This window comes from Hibiscus syriacus, unplaced genomic scaffold (genome assembly GCF_006381635.1).
Source record: "Hibiscus syriacus cultivar Baekdansim isolate YM2019G1 unplaced genomic scaffold, ASM638163v2 tig00111210_pilon, whole genome shotgun sequence".
Taxonomy (NCBI): Eukaryota; Viridiplantae; Streptophyta; class Magnoliopsida; order Malvales; family Malvaceae; genus Hibiscus; species Hibiscus syriacus.
Window position 1 is genome coordinate 4,364,917 of NW_024063021.1, and position 7,230 is coordinate 4,372,146.

General features: G+C 34.9%; 2 pseudogenes; both read left to right on the forward strand.

The window, feature by feature from the left end:
• The first annotated feature begins 974 nt into the window (after positions 1-974).
• LOC120155999 lies at positions 975-4,129 on the forward strand (annotated as a pseudogene).
• Positions 4,130-5,010: 881 nt separating this feature from the next.
• LOC120155998 lies at positions 5,011-6,944 on the forward strand (annotated as a pseudogene).
• Positions 6,945-7,230: the final 286 nt, after the last annotated feature.

Sequence of the window (7,230 nt, forward strand, 5' to 3'; positions counted from 1 at the left end):
AAACTTTATAGATATATGTATATAACATATAAAAAATATAAAGAATTATATACATATATAGTATATGATTATAGAAAATTATTTAAATTTAAATAAAATAATACCATAATATTAAAAGAAACTAATCGCTTTCTTCTCCTCCTCCCTCTTCCCTTTTTTCTTCTTTACAATTTGTGTTAATTTTATTTATCAATTCAACTTTTTCTTCTTTAATTTTGTTTAACCGACGGATGCACCGGTTTTGATGCTGGTTGTCGTCCGTTGATTATCTTTTTTCTTTGTTTTTTTTTTATTTTTTAATAAGAATAATTATGTATTTGTAACATGTTATCTGTCTTTATGACACGTTTATCTCTATCTTTGTGGCACGTTTTTATCTACTTTTTGGTAGCTTACGATTATTTGCTATTATTTTCGTTTATTTTTTCTTCTTCTCAGGATTGGATTTAACATCATCACGACTGATCAAGATATCACTTATTTGTTATTATGATGATATTCCCTTCTTTGAACCCTCGTATTGATTTGGACAGCGTTTTACGTTTGTGGATAAATTTTTCACGTCACTTGACTCTGATTTACGATTTGTCGGTGGTCTTTAGTAGCTTCATCTCCTTTTGTGGTTCGTTTGTCGATGTAGTCAAATTTGTTTCTATTTTTATTTTGTTTGAGCTTTTTGGTTAGATTTTTTAACCTTTTCTTTAGTTGGTCCTTGTGTGATCTAGCTGAATAATTTTTATGCTAATGATTATAGAAAAATATCTTAATTATAATTTTATTTATGTTTACGTTATACTCGTAAATCTTTATTATAATTCTAAATATTTTATATTTTTAATAAAAATAGCTATTTTCTATATAAAAAAAAATTTAACTCGCCTAACAAAATTTAAATAAAATTTGAATTTTTAGGAAAGGAATGTCTATAACAGGAGTAGGCTTTATTGGTCCATAACAGACAATTAGGGCTTGGAACCAGGGTCATCATTTCCTTCGCTTTTCTTCCTTCTTTGCTGTTTCTCCCTACATAATCTCCACTTTTGCAAAAGAACGAACTCGAAGTCATAATGGAAGACAAAACTTCTCAGTTCAAGGTACGCTCAAAATCCTCCTTACTTGAAAATATTGTTTTTAGTTGCTTCTCTTAAAAATAATTTATACCAATAATTCCAGAAGAAAAAGAACAGTTCGATTGATTGATAGCTGTTTATAATGCAGATAATATTGGGGTCGTCTTCCATAACCCGTCATAAAATATTAGCTGAAATGGGATATGAATTCACACTCATGGTAAATTTCACTATTACTAGGAAATTTTAATTTAAATGTTTATATTTTAAGGAAAATAAGTTTCAGTTTTGTTGGTTTTCTCGACAGAGTGCAGATATTGACTAGAAGGCTATCAGAAAGGAGAAGCCGGAGGAGTTGGTCATGGCTCTGGCTGAAGCGAAGGTTCTCTTCTTAATTAATTTTGCACTGCCTATTTGGAATGATTTTTTTTTTTTCACTTTACAGTGCTTTCTTAATGTTAATATTGTAAAATTGGAGGGAATTTTTCAAGTTTCTTTTATTGATTATCAAAACTACGAGCTCTCACCGATCTGTTAAATCTGTTTCATTATCAGTGGTATAAGTGCCAATATTGCAATTTAAGTTTAATAGGCTGCTTAGTTTGAATCACATTCATTTCAGTAAAATCCGGGTTTTGATCCGTGGTAGATTACAATAGAATAAAAATGAAGTATGCCTAATCAAGAGACCTAAACCGATCACGTTTCCCACAACATATGCTTTCAGACTTTAGCCTTTGTATATTCCCTCTTCGGATCATTTATCTGCACAGTCTTTCTTATTCATTGTTTCAATGACTTCTGTTGCCTTCTGCATGGTACTGTGTTCATATGTTCTGTTGCTTAGGCATAGCTGGATTGAAAATTTTCAGGCAGATGCTATCTTACGGAGGCTACCCATTGGTGATTATGTAAAGGAAGCTGAGCCAACATTACTGATTACTTCTGATCAAGTAAAAATATATTCCTTGGATATGCTTTAGAGTTCTGGAAATGTTTAATCATGCCATACTGCCTTTGTTGCATGTGCCAACCTTCTCTTGTAAATGTTATTTGGCTCTGGCTGCTTGGAAGAAAGTTAATACTTAAACCATATATTGGTGAATCAGTTTCCATCTTCAACCTTCAACCTTCAACGAGGTTCTTTTAATTTAATGCTTCTGTAAGTAGACACTGCAATGGATTTGTTCTGTTTTATGGTTAGTGTGAAGTCTTTTGACGGTAATTTTTTCAATACTTTTTAAGGGCCTATAGTGTTACAATTATTCGGATTTACCATCTCCTCCAGGTAGAAGTTCTTTCTCTGTTTGGGAACCAGATAGCCGTAAGATACGCATGACTGCTTCCACTGATTTTTTTTGTTTGCCGAAATCATATATGCCAATTGGTGATAATTCACGCATGTAAGCGTTGGCACATTTAACATTTTCTTGTTTTAGGAAACATAACACTTCTACTTCTATACCTCACTGTTCTTGTTAAATGGTCTGGAGGCGGTGGTCTATGAAGGTGTTATTAGGGAAAAACCAGCCAATGCAGATGAAGCACGTGAATTCTTAAAGGTTCGTCTTAATATTATCGATCCAGTTCCTACTGTTTTACTCTTTTAGAACTTTAATGATTTACCATTCTACAGGCTATTCGGGTGGGCATGCTGCAACCGTGGGATCTGTTCTAGTTACAAACCTTAAAACTGGATTCAGAAAAGGCGACTGGGATAGATTGGAGGTATTAATTGCTTTCATTCTTGATTTGAATTTACTAAACAATAAATCTTACCACTTGCTTGAAGAATTAACAGGCTTTTACGATTTTAATGAATGGGGAGTATCGCAGCAACATAAACTTATGATTTGGTGGCATGCAGTTTAATTAAGTGTTTATGTTCTTTCCTGGCTGTGTCAAGGACCTAGTGAAGACATACTATAAAAACCATCCAAGGACTGACAAAAATGACGACTTCCGATGACTCAGATTATTTTCTGACGTAAGCTGCCAAAACCAAAAGTCAATGAATTTTAAAAATTATTCTCCCAAATTACTCAACCAAATTAACTGCCACATATACTATTAGAAAGATCTCGATGAGTCCGTTCTATAGGCAACCATAATGTTGCAGGAAATTCACTGAAATTTGTCAGAGCTGTGTTTGGTGTTTTTTAAGAACCCTAGAACATACTGCAACACTGTTTTCAAGTCTAAATCTTACATTGCAAATAGAACAATAGATGAAAATGTTTTGGTTTGGACCCCACTCATTCCAATTTCCTTTCATTCCTTGAGGGGGGGGGGGACTATATAGTTCAGTTTTCTTAGTCAAATTGGAAGTATGATAATTAAACTGTCGGCACTTGAGCGTGACAGTACTTAAACAGTGATAAAAGCATGTTGATAATGTGGCTTAACACTTTGTTTTATTGTTATAATTCTTCATTTTTAATCTCGTGCAGATATATTTCCATCAAATATAAAAAAATATCAAATGAAATCATTGAGAAATTGGTAAGTTTTTTCTTTTTTTTCTTTTGAAAAATTTCCCCTCCTTTTGCCAACGGCTGGGGCAATTTCATTGTTTCTTTACTTGATCAGATTGAGGAAGGGAATGTACTACATGTTGCTGGAGGACTGTTGATTGAAAATCCTTTGATGAGGCCATTTATTAAACAAGTAGCTAGTTTTATTATTTATGTGAATCTAAAGTTTGCGTTGGCCTAAGATGTTCGGAATCGTAAAATTTGCGGCAAGAATTTGTAAATATGGTTCTTTCTCCATATCTTCTAGGCAAATTCAACACATGATTACCTAAACATTTTTCAAAACATGTCACTCGGCTTAGGTACAAGGGCATGTGTCGTCCTAGATTTTCATGCATTTGAAGGGTTTGTTGGGGGCATTGTATTCGGATATGCCGCTAACGCGGATTTCCACTATGCTAAAAGCATTTTTCCCCCCTGTACATAAGAGGTAGATAAGCTGTGGTATCGGTATCTTTGCTTTGCAGGTAGGGACGACAGACAGTGTGGTGGGATTGCCGAAAGCTCTGACGGGTAAACTCATAAAGGAAGCTCTCTAGGCTACGCACAATTTGATTCCATTGTTGCAACGTAATTCACATGTATTGTCTTCAAATTGGATCATTTTTTTAAGTGATCACACTTTCCTTTTATACTAAATATTTGTTTGGTTCATAGTGCCAACCAAAGTCGTCCGAAGCCAAAATCATCATCAAAAGTTAGTTTTAGGTAGGGTTGTAAATGAGACGATAGTTATTAAAATTTTATTTTATTAAAATTTGGTCAACACTCGAATTAAATGGTCCCAACTTGATTTTTTAACTAATCAAAATGAATTATTTAATATTCGATTTGAAAAGCTCTTAAGCAACTCTAAATGAAATAATATATTAAATTTTTAAAATTAAATTATTAATAATATTAACATTTATCTGTTTTTTTTAATAATAAGTTTGTGTTCATGTATTTAAGACTCAAATTTTAGTTATATCAACGATCGATCGAAAAATATTTTAGGTAGGGTATGTATGCATTAGTAACATAAAATTTTAGAGTGTGCACAATAATTAAATTGGGTAACAAATCAAAGAAAATTATATTTCAGGATAGACACGTGTTTATTTGAGCTAAGGGTGGATCCACTTTTAAATTTAAATTTGAGTTTCAATCGAGTTAAGTTTAATAATATTTAGAGTTCAAATTTTATGAATCAAATAGAATTTTATTTTTATTTTTAATTTAGATTGAAATTGAATTTTATAATTTTGAGTACATGAAATTTTAAAATAATTAAAGTTAAATAAAAATAAAAAATATTCGACTTAACAAAAAAAATCATTCAAAGCCACGAAAATTCGCATTGATGTTAACAATAACTTCTAAAAAAATCATTTTTTTTCAACAGAAGAAACAAAAAGTTCAACAATAGCAACCACACGAGTCTTAACAATGACGAAATCTGAATATTTTCTCCTTCAAGAATCACTCTTTAGCCTTTAGATTGGATTCCCATTTCCCACCTCTATTTTTTTTTTCTCGAGAAAGTAAAAAGTTTGAAACTTTCCAGAACATTTTTAACATTTTTTTGTTATTTTAAGTTTAATCCTTTGGGGCATGTCGTCATTCAGTCCCAAAAACACACCTACTACCACTCTCACGATACTACCATATCCCGGTTCATTTCCGTTAACGAATACGGATGGCATCACCATGAACCAAAAAAGTGTAGCCATCGCCAATGGTGGCTCGGGAACGGACTCAATCAGTGTTCAGATCCAACGATCCCGAATACTCCCGAATTTCCTTCAAAGCGTTAATCTCAAGTACGTAAAACTGGGCTATCACTACCTGATTTCCAATCTTTTGACCCTCTGTTTTATCCCTCTGATTGCTGCGATATCGATCCAAGTTTCTCAAATGAATCTCTATGATTTACGCCACTTATGGCTTCACCTTCAATACAATCTAGTCATTATCATCATCTGCTATTCTAGTCTTCGGGTTAACCGTCTTCATCATGAGCCGACCCCGACCCGTCTACCTCATCGATTACTCTTGTTACCGTCCTCCTGACCATCTTAAAGCTCCATATAATAGTTTCTTGGAGCACACGAGGTTGACTGGTGATTTTGATGAATCGTCCCTCGAGTTCCAGCACGAGATTTTGGAGCGCTCGAGGCTGGGAGAAGAGACTTATGTGCCTCAAGCAATGCATAATATTCCCCCGACGCCGTCTATGGCGGTTGCAAAGGAAGAAGCCGAGGAGGTTATGTATGGGACTTTAGATATTCTGTTCCGGAACACGAATGTTAACCCTAAGGATATCGGTATTCTTATCGTGAATTGTAGTTTGTTTAATCTGACACCGTCGTTGTCGGCGATGATTGTGAACAAGTACAAGCTAAGGGGAAATATTAGGAGTTTTAATCTAGGTGGGATGGGGTGTAGTGCTGGTGTTATTGCTGTTGATCTTGCTAAGGACATGTTGCAGGTGCATAGGAATACTTATGCTGTTGTTGTGAGTATTGAGAATATTACTCAAAATTGGTATTTTGGGAATAAGAAGTCCATGTTGATACCCAATTATTTGTTTCGGGTTGAGGGGTCCGCGATTTTGCTTTCGATCGGAGGCGAGCTAAGTATAAGCTCATTCATGTGGTGAGGACTCATAAAGGAGCAGATGATAAGGCATTTAGGTGTGTATCAGGAACAGGATGCGGGGAAGACCGGTGTTTCGTTGTCTAAAGATTTGATGGCAATCGCCGAATGTGCGCTTAAGACGAATATCACGACCTTGGGTCCTCTCGTGTTACCGATCAACGAGCAGCTTTTGTTCTTGTGACATTGTTGGTGAAGAAATTGTTCAATGCCGGTGTCAAACCTTATATTCCAGATTTCAAATTGGCATTTGATCATTTCTGTATACATGCTGGTGGGAGGGCTGTGATAAATGAGCTGGAGAAGAACCTGCAGCTTCTACTGATACACGTGGAGGCTTCTAGAATGGCTTTCCATCATTTCGGAAACACTTCTTCGAGCTCCATTTGGTATGAATTGGCGTCCATCGAGGCTAAAGGGAGGATTTGGAACCGCAACCGTATTTGGAAAATTGCATTCGAAAGTGGCTTCAAATGTAATAGTGCAATCTGGCAAGCACTTCGGAATGTAAAGCCATCAGGTAATGGTCCCTGGGAAGATTGCATCGATAAGTATCCTGTGAAATTAAGCGCCTAGCCGGTAACATTTCGAGTATTTCATCGGGAGGCAAACATTCCTTTTTTCTGCTTATTGATGTGTACTTTTTAGTAGTCAAATTTGGGATACCATTGTGTTTCCTATTTTGCAGTTCCTGCATGTCTGTAGTTGTTGCTCATTTGTACTATAATTCTCAAATGTATTTCCTTGTTACAGATATCATTGATGTATAATACCTTTATGGTTTGGAAAGGACCACGATGGCAATAATTGATTAGTGATGCTTTGCTTTCCTGCTGCTCAAAACATGTATTTGTTTCGAAGCAATGAAGAGTGAGGTACCCATTTAGCCAAACCCATGTTATTCGAACTCGATGTAATGTCTAGCAATAACAAGTGATGTAGAAATACAAGGCATGAAGAATAGATGCTGCCGGCCAGAAATGTTTTCA